General features: G+C 49.0%; 1 protein-coding gene across 3 annotated transcripts in view; it reads right to left on the bottom strand.

Moving 5' to 3' along the window:
- ARSG (arylsulfatase G) overlaps window positions 1-10,024 on the bottom strand; it is a 108,964-nt gene that overhangs the window by 76,518 nt on the left and 22,422 nt on the right. The window contains exon 1 of one of the 3 annotated variants that reach the window (XM_029929300.1): window positions 7,138-7,185. The exons of the other annotated variants lie outside the window; for them this stretch is intronic. The gene's annotated coding sequence lies outside the window, so the exon portion shown is untranslated. Of the gene's footprint in view, window positions 1-7,137; window positions 7,186-10,024 lie in introns of those variants that run through there. 3 annotated transcript variants of the gene reach the window in all.

Raw genomic sequence — 10,024 nt, 5'->3', positions numbered from 1 at the left:
AAATCCATTCCCTCAACCCACTCCCTGTCTGCTACGTGTTTAAGGACTTTGTACAAAGCAGCATTTACTTATTATTTATTAAACATTTTGTTACGGAAGTTGTTGAACATGCAAAAGTTGAGAAACTCGTGCACATCTACCCAGCATCTAGATTTGACAGTTACCAGCATGCGGCCAGCCTGGTCTTGCCTGCCCCCCCGCCCCCACTATTTCCCTTTCTCTCATTCTTTACATACACAGATTATTTTGAAACAAACCTCAGATATCATGTAACTTCATCCAACATGATTTCTTTTTTCTTTAATGTTTTTTAATGTTTATTTATTTTTGAGAGACAGAGAGTGAGCAGGGGAAGGATAGAGAGAAGGAGACACAGAATCTGAGCAGGCTCCAGGCTCTGAGCTGTCAGCACAGAGCTGGACACGGGGCTCGAACTCACGAACTGTGAGATCATGACCTGAGCCGAGGTCGGCTGCTCAACTGACTGAGCCACCCAGGCGCCCCCGACATTATTTCTACATGTTTCTGTAAAAGATAATAATCCTTTTTTAAATAGACCTATAATTCTATGAGTAACCACTTTTTTAAATTAACAATGATTTGTTAGGACCCTCAAAACTCCAGTTAGTGTTTTGTTTTGTTTTTTTTACTGTTTTTATTTATTTTAGAGAGAAAGAGAGACAGCATGAACAGGGGAGGGTCAGAGAGAGAGGGAGACACGGAATCTGAAGACTGGCTCCAGGCTCTGAGCTAGCTGTCAGCATAGAGCCTGACATGGGGCTCGAACCCACGAACCATGAGATCACGACCTGAGCCGAAGTCGGACATTTAACTGACTGAGCCACCCAGGTACCCCTCCAGTTAATGTTTAAACGTCACCCACTGTCTCACCAATGTTTTATTTTTAAAAAATGTAAACATTTTTAAATGGTTTTTTTTCTTAATTCTAATCCCAAATCCAAACAAAGTCCACCACATGTTGCCTTTGGTTCACAGGTCTCTTCTCTGTTCATGTGTAAGTTCCTCCTCTGTCTTCCTTGCAATACATTTACAAATAAATTCAGCTGTTTGTCCTGTAAAATTTCTCAATTTTGGACATGGCTGACTGCACCCCGTGGTGTAACTTAAAATGTTCCCCCAGCGCCTGTTAACTGACTTGCAGACCCAATGGCGAAATCGGATTCAGATTCGACCATTTTTTTGGCAGGCCTGCCCCCTACACCTTGGCCTTCTCCCCATCCCGGGAAGATTGATCAGTGGTTTCATGTGTCAAATGTTCATGTGCCCATGTCACTTTTGCATGAGAATTGGGAATTTTCTACGAAATGCTATGTGCTCTCTTTTGTGTTTTTGCAGATTTATCTGATCTGCTTCTACAATGTAATCCGTGAGATTCTGTAACGGATGGAATGTGCTCTCCCAGAATTGGTATGTTGAAGCCCCGACCCCCAGTGTGATTAGGGTTGGATGAGGTCATGAGGGTGGGGCCCTCCTGATGGGACTAGTGTCCTTCTAAGAAGAAAGCGGAGAGAGAGCTCCGGCTTTCTTGCTGACAGGTGAAGAAACAGCAAGAAGGGGACCTTGTGCGAGCCAGGAAGAGTCCTCGCCAGGCACCCAAATTGGTCAGCACCTTGATCTAAGAATTCCCAGCCTCCGGAACTGTGACAAATAAAGTTCTGCTACTGAAGCCCCCCAGTTGGCAGTGTTTTGTTATGCAGCCGGAGCCAATCGATAAAAGATTCCAGCTAAACTCTAACCGAGAACCCCTGAGGCTAAACTAGAGGCCAAAGAAGTAGGGAGGAAAAGGCAAAGCCTGGGGGGATAATGCTCAAGCCAGTGAGGTGGTTACTCAGCAAATCTGCCTTTTGGGAAAACTGATTTTGGGCACACGTGGTGACCTGTTTCCAGGAGAATGTGAGTCCAGGACTCAGCACTGTCATTTCCTAGTGTGTGACCTTGGGTAAGTACCAAGAAAGTAAAGAGAAAAAAACAAACAGTTCCTTGCCTTAGTTTACCCACTTACGTGAGAAATAGAGCCACAGTAAACTGTCCTCACCTCAAACACGACACGAGGATGAAATAATCTAACACAAGTGCCTGCTCTCAGCTCAGAAACCTTGGCTACTGTCATTCTGTCTCTGCTGTGTTGAAGATGAAGAGATAACAAATATGAGAACACTCTGAAAAAAGTACCGTAAGAATGCAGGTCTGAAATTGACTCCATGAGACAATAGAAGGGCACACATTGCCCAAGGCAGAAGGGAGCACCCTTGTAACACCCAATCAGGAAAGTGCAGCTAACACCTTTTCTAAGGGCGGGCCTAAAGATGGAGGTTAAGACTAGTCACGCCCTACGTGAGGGTCCTGGGCCCATTCTGATTGGTCAATACTCTAAATGTTGTGATTGGGTCCCGCCAAAAGTAACAAATACTCTAGGCAATGTGAATGGTTAAACCTGCGGTCAATGATATTGCATAATAATGATTGGATCACTGTACCTGTGTCACAATTTCCTGTAACTCCCCCTTCCCAAACCCATAAAGGCCCTGCCTCCCTTTGTTCAGGGCTCTCAGCACAGATCCACTGCCTTGGTTGCTTTTGCATATGTGACTCGGTCTCCCTGGCAGTCTCTGGTTTTTGGGGGCGATATTAAAATCTGGGCATAACAGTACTATACAAGCCCAAAGTGTTATTAAAATCAATATTAAGCAAAACTATTCTGAGTGTCCGGTGAAATCCGGACTCCCTGTAGCTATTGGCTGTCTTTGTCATAACCATTTGCCAGCACGCTCTGCTGGTAGGTCCTGGAGCCGCAAATGCCATGGTCGCAAACAATGCCAAAGGGAAAGTGACAAGTCCAGATCCAAACTCTAGTTCCTTGTCACACAATCCTGCGGTTGTCTGTGCCATTTTGGCTAAACCTGAGCGAGGTCCCTGCGCCTGGGCAGACTCTGGAGACGGCTGTCATGATCTTTGGAGCACCCCTACCTACCAGCAAATCTGGTTTTTTAGACAGTTTAAACAGTAGAAGATCAAGCTGAGATGCAGAGTGGATGTGAAGGAAATCTCCCCTTGGAGGCCAGTTGGAAGCTGGCAAGGGCGAATTACATGTTAATATCAGAAACAGCCCCCGGGCGTGGTGCTCCCGCGAGAAAAGTCACAAGTCTAGACTGTAAGGTACATAAGGGCAGGCATGTCTAAGTGTTTTTACGCACTGCATGATCCGAGTACCTAGCCCAGAGGGAGTTCAATCAATACTGGCTGGATGAATGCATCTAACAGGATCAGCCGTGGCCAAGCCTGCTCTGCCCGCCCGGAAAGCTCAGCTCTGTCTCATCACTTCCTTAACCTCAGATGGCCTTTCTGAGTTCCCCTTCCTCTGAGATCCTCCCTCAGAAAAGTGCGCTTGTTGAAATCCTGCTTTAGGTAACAATCACACGTGTGTCCTGTCTTCTGAACTAGACAGTAAACACTCGGAGAGGAGGGACCACATTCTCTGGGGTGTGGTTCCGTGGCCCAGGAAACAACTGCATTCATCAGGGCTCATGCGTAGGCTGTAATGAGCAGAGGCTGCCTGGATGGGGAGGCGATGGCTGTGGGACGGTAGGAAGGACCCTCCCCATCCCCAGTCCCGTCATGGACCCCGACTGCGCATGTGGGCTCCCCTGAGGAGGGCCAGAACCCTCCACCGACCACAAGCATGGCCAGGGTCCCCTCCTGGCCTCCTGTCTGTAACACAGCCCAGGACAGCCTCCTAGCTTCCAGCCCCCACCCCCATAGCTGTGTGGAAATGCGTGGATGCATGGCTCAGCTCGTAAAGGGTTAAAATCAAAGCTTAACACTGTTTTGTTCCCAGAGCAGCAGGACAGGCTGTGCGTGTTTAGACAAGAAGCGGGGAGAGCCAGCATCTCCCTTTAGGCCAGAAACGTAGCAGGAGAGCAGGTTTTTCATCCTTGGCCTTGAGCAACATGATGGGTGGAGCACCCCCAACAATTGTCCAAGGAAAGCCTGACTTAATCGGGGCCAAGCCCAGGGGTCCCACACGCTTTCCAACATGGCCAATTAGATGTTGTGACCGACAACTGTGTCTTCGACTTTTAATCGGGCACGGCCTTGTTCCTGAAAGCAATGGGATGATGAGAATCTCTTTGCTCTGGCAATTCTGATTTTCTGTTTTGTGTCTGGTACTCTTACAACAGGCTTGAGAGAGTTTTGAGAGGGTGACAGAACTAGGAGCCGTAAACTATCAAGACCGAGAAGCCTAGGGATGACTATCAGTGTTGAAGTCAAGTAAAACTCACTGTGGAGTTAAAGAGACGCACCCAGTGATACATCATCAACCCTGCACTGAACAGTAAGCAGGCAAGATCACCAGAGGGTGGGGAGGGGACCTTCCTGTCCAAAAGCCCAGAGCCTCCTATTGCCTCCCCTCCCCCTCCCTCCCCCCTGCCAATCCTTGTAAGGTCCTTCCTGGTTCTAGGCCTTTCTGGTCTCCCACCAAGACTTAGGATAACTCCTCGTGAGCCAGACCCAGCACTAAGCTGCTAAGCCCCTCACACACGGTAGCTCGGTGAACCCAGCTTCACGGCACTAAGCCCCCACATGACAACTCTGTGCAGTAATATTGTTATCCCCCCTTCACAGATAAGCAGTCTGAGGCAGACGGAGGCTGAGTGATTTGCCCAGCAAGGTGACACAGCTACTGAGAACAGAGCTGGGGTTCAAGGTCAGGGCCCTCTAGGGCCCACGCCAACGTGCATCTTACATCCATACTTCTCAATTACCAAGCCTGCACCTGGCCTCCCAGGGCTTGCGGTGGTGACTCGGAGGTGCTGTACCTCCTCAGGGAGAACCCCACCCTCCTTGTCCTCACACTCACAGGATCGTACTCAGTGGCCCTGCAAATTCTTTTGCCTGGGTCTCCTCTAAAAGAATTTGGGAAAACGGTCAGTCCCCTCGCTACCCGTCAGCCAGGGCCGCCAGAACAAGTATGAGAGGCCAGGCGGCGTAAACCCTAAAAACGCGTGTTCTCATAGTTCCGGTGGCTGGGATGGCAGCAGGGGTGGGGGAGGAGGGCTCTCTTCCCGGCCTGCAGACTGCTGCCTTCTCACTGGGTCCCCAGGAGTCCCTTCTCTCTCCCTCTCGGAAGGGTACTAATCCCATGATGGAGGCCCGCCTCTCGACCCCATCTAAACCTAATTCCTCCCAAAGGCCCATCTCCAAATGCTACCACATTGGAGGTGAGGCCTTCACTATACAAATTTAGGGGCCGTGGGGGGGCCCCCCACACATTCAGTCCATACCAACCTCATGAAGTTTTTAAGTTCCGTTCAATGTTTCATCATAGTTGCCAAAGATACTGTTTCACGTTGTACCTGTGAATTTTTTTTATTTTTTTTATGTTTATTGATATTTGAGAGACAGAGAGAGACAGAGCACGAGCGGGGGAGGGACAGAGAGAAAGGGAGACACAGAATCCGAAGCAGCCTCCAGGCTCTGAGCTGTCAGCACAGAGCCTATGTGGGGCTCAAACCCATGAAACGTGATATCCTGACCTGAGCTGAAGTTGGACGCTCAACCGACTGAGCCACCCAGGTGCACCAGTTGTACCTGTAAATGTTGACTTTTCCAGTAAAACTATTTTAAACCACTCTTTTTTTATTTTTTAATTAATTAATTTTAATGTTTGTTTATTTTTGAGAGAGAGAGAGACAGTGCACAAGAAGGGGAGGGGCAGAGAGAGAGGGAGACACAGAATCGAAAGCAGGATCCAGGCTTGGAGCTGTCAGCACAGAGCCTGATGCAGGGCTCGAACCCACAAACTGTGAGATCATAACCTGAGCTGAAGTCGGACGCTTAACCAACTGAGTCACCCAGGTGCCCCAAAACCACTCTTTTTAAATATATTTGGTGTAATACAAATGTCAGAGTCATATGAAAACCATCACCATTATTTAAAAATTACATGAGTTGAATGGGGCGCCTGGGTGGCTCAGTTGGTTAAGTATCTAACTCTTGATTTCGGCTCAGGTCATGATCTCACAGTTTCGTGAATTCGAGTCCCACATCACCTTGTGGACCTGCTTGGGATTCTCTCTCTCTCTCTCTCTCTCTCTCTCTCTCTCTCTCTCTCTCTCTCTCAAAATAAATAAATAAACTTTTAAAAAATTATAAAAATTACATGAGAACATTTCTCACGAGGTCAGAAATTTTCTATCCTTTTTCTTCTCCTTTTTTTCAAAACTGTGTTTCCATTGTGTCAACACAATATACTTATAGATTCAAAAGTACTTAATTACCTTATCTTGTTTCTCTGAACACAGACTTTGGGTATACATTGAAATTCTGTGTTTTATGTCCCAAGTGTAAAAAAAAAAAAAGAAAAGAAAAGAAAAATCCCTTCTGGGTCAAATGATGATCACACTTACTCCTCAAAGTGATACTTTATAACAAGTTGTTATTATTGCAAAAGCATCTTTATAAGACGCACTGGGGGATGGGGCATACTGCCTTGAAGAAAGAGTCCTCCCTGAATATTTCAATATTCACCCCAGAGACGTTTTCGGCTGGCCGAGTGCACCCTAGTGAGATCCTGGCTCCGATTATAAAGGGAAAGCCAGCCGCCCAAGACTAACGGGACACCAGGCCTGCCCCACGGTGGCTTTAGGAAAGAGCTCATGTTCTGAACACGGATGGCAGGAAAACTCTCCGTGCCTCGGGCCCCTTGGCAGATCTTCAAATGCCCTCAGGAGCGCACATTCCCACTCGTGGGGCCCTGCCTTACCTTCAAACCATTAATAAACCCAACACATCTGCCTGGAATTCCTACGGGGAAGTTTGCCGGGTTCTCTGCTGTCTAGAGAAGCAGTAAATTTTTAAAGCAAGAATTTGCTTCAAACACACATGGGTTCCCCTCCCCACCCCTCCCCTCCTGCCAGCCAGCACAGGCCCTCAGGTGAGATAATGGGGGCGCAGTGCAGAGGCAGGAAGAAGGAGACTGGATGGGTGGTCGACCAAGGCCTCCCCCAGCACCCTCCCCAAGGGCTCCCCCTCTTCACTGGCTGCTCTGAAGACCCCGCCCTTAAAAACGGCTGCTCCTCTCTGAGCTCCAGACAAGATTCCTTTCAATCTACTTACCCAAGTTTAAGTTCTCACGGGCTGGTAAATGCAGTGAGCTTATTTGCAAGCCAGGGTCATATCTGCCTAGCAACCCAACGTGAAGGCTAGAAGGGCTCTAAACGTAGACGGAGAACAGGCTGGCCAATTCCGCACAAAGGAATCTGTTCTCATGCAAATGACCCTAAGCAAGATGGCTAGAGAGAACACAGGGGAGAGACTCAGGGGCCAACTTATTTCCCCCAGAAGATGTTGAGGGACTTTTTAAAGGGCGTCATCGCAGCCTGGCCCACTGTAAGGGAAGGACCAGAGGGGCTCTGCTGCTCCTGGGCTTACGGCAGATTCATCGGAAGAGGCTAAAAGGGGAGCTGAACCTTTAACTTAATATCCTGATTTTTCTGGTTCCGTACTCCAGACTCCAAGGGTTCTTTTGTTTGTATTTAGAACCAAACAGGGTTAGTTTTGTTAGGGGTGGGGGGTTGATTTGCATGGCAATGCAGTGCTCCCCTTCTCTCTGCTATCCCTGGAAGAGTGAGGGACAAAAAAGCAAGGGTTTTCACGCTTGGTCTCACTAGGACAGGGAACAAGGTGAAGCCAGCCTCCAACCAGGGCATGCAAAAGTCACTGGTTTGTGGCCGGCAAGACTGGGCATTGATTGGGTGTTTAGCCCCCGCTTCTCTGTTACCCAAATGCAGGGGGCAAATATCACCTCTGGATGAGCTTTAGCTGCAGAAAAGGGCCAGTGTGTGCCTGTAAATGTTGTGAACCTTCGGGTGAATCCCTCCAGTGCTGTGTGCCTCAACTTTTCTCATCTGTAAAATGGGGATAGTGTAAGAGTCAACTGCAGAATGTTACCGATGGGGTTAAAGTTAGGATCCCATGTATGGCACTTCATACAGAGCTGGGGACAAAGCAAACACGTGCAAAAAAAAAATTAGTAGCAGGTCTAACTAATATTAGAAAAATAATAGTAATATATTACTGTGGTTGTTATTTTTATCATTACAGATACGCCTCTCCAACAGCGAGTGCATTCACTAAGATGTGAGTTTCTCAATCATTCCTTCATAATTAGAGCTTTTGGAATGATTTCCTTAATGTTTTAACCTATTTTTAAAATTTTCTTTATTTTGAGCTTTTGGAATGATTTCCTTAATGTTTTAACCTATTTTTTAAATTTTCTTTATTTTGAGCAGCCCAGTTTGTTAAGTGTCCAACTTTGGCTCAGGTCATGATCTCATGGTTCATGAATTCAAGCCTGCATTGGGCTATGCACTATCAGTGCGGAGCCTCCTTAGGATTCTCTCTCCCTCTCTCTGTGTCCCTCCACCTTCTCTCCCTCTCTCTCAGAGTAAGCAGGGGAGGGACAGAGAGAGAGGGAGAGAGAGAATTCCATTGCCTACTGTTTTAAATCAAGAAACTGAAGCACCAGGAACTTTCTGGACTTAATCAGAACCACTCGGTTATAAATAATGGGCTCCCTCCATAGTTTCCCAAGACCCAGTCAGTAAATGCTGTACCAGTTTCATACTAAGGACAGTGACAGATCCTAATACACTGTAAGGACATTACATTTTAGTGATTAAAACGTTCATTTTAGTGATTAAAATCAGTTTTTAAACATCATCATGTGTGTAGATTCTCTGAACAACTCAAAAAACGGATCAGACTTGGTAAGCCATAAATAGTAACAATAATGGGCTCACCATATGCCACTCACTTTGATCCACACTTTACGGGAATCATAAATTAAACTCTTCAGTCCTGGGACTCCCACTCTTGACCCCATTTTATAGATTTTGGAAACTGACGCTCCAAGAACTTAAGTTACTTTCCCACAAGGTTAGGGGTTTCCCTTTCTTAACAGTACATAATGGCATTTAACGCAGCAGACCGTATCCCCAAATCAGGAGAGAAATCAGGCACCGACTGCAAACGGATTTTTATTAAAACTCAAATCGCTGACTCCTCCCCGTGGCGACCCCGAATGCACGCGCCCCCCAAGTGGACTCTCTTTGAGTTTTCTGACGTAAGAACCACCTTCTCAAACCCCAATGGAGGGAGCAGTCCGGACCAAAGTCGGCGCGGAAATGCAGAGAGTAAGACCTTTGCTTCTGAGCAGGTCTCCAGTTGGCCCTGGGCTGATGAGGTGGAGACCAGGAAGCCAAGTCTGCGTCCCCTGCGGATTCCGAAATGCCTGAGACACGACATACCGCTTTGTCCCCATGACAGGCTCATAACTGGTTTCCTGGGCATCAACTGCCGAGTTCGCAGTGACCTTGGGGTTGGGGACTTCGGGATGAGGGGCACGTACTCCCTGCACGTCCGGGTCCACGTCGAACCGGGGGCTCCCAGCGGATTAGGCGGCCCTGCACCTGTGTGCACGTCGCCAGCCGCCTGGCAGGGAGGATGCGCGCGCGCCCCGGCCCGAGGATGCTGACTCAGCCCGGCTGCTCACATCCCTTTCGCGCAACGCGGATGCTGTTGGTGCTGCTGCCGCTGCCGCCGCCGCTGCTGCAAAACGGGGGAAGCTAGGCACTCGTGGCAGCCGCACCGCTAGCTCTCTGGGGCCCCACTGCGGCACTCCCTCCTTCCCTCCCTTCCCCCCAAGGAGAACCGGGAGCGAGTTGACGAAACTGGGGGAAGTGGGCGCTGGAGGAGGAACTCGGGGCGCGCGGCGCCGCGCGCGCAGCTCACACCCAAACTGGAAGGAACCTGTTCTGCTCGGGGCTGGCGCGGAGCCGCCGCAGCCGCGAGCACCGCGCGGGTTTAGCCCCCGCACCCCCACCCGATCCCCAAATCCTCCGGGGATAGTCGGCGGCGGGCGCCCCGGGGCCCCGCGCGCGCCCGGCCTGGGGTGCTGGAGGAGAGGTGCAGGCGCCCTGAGCACGCCCGCGCTCTCCACTTG

This window comes from Suricata suricatta, chromosome 17 (genome assembly GCF_006229205.1).
Source record: "Suricata suricatta isolate VVHF042 chromosome 17, meerkat_22Aug2017_6uvM2_HiC, whole genome shotgun sequence".
Taxonomy (NCBI): Eukaryota; Metazoa; Chordata; class Mammalia; order Carnivora; family Herpestidae; genus Suricata; species Suricata suricatta.
The sequence above is the reverse complement of the archived record's forward strand: the minus strand, read 5'-3'. Positions and strand labels throughout refer to the sequence as shown.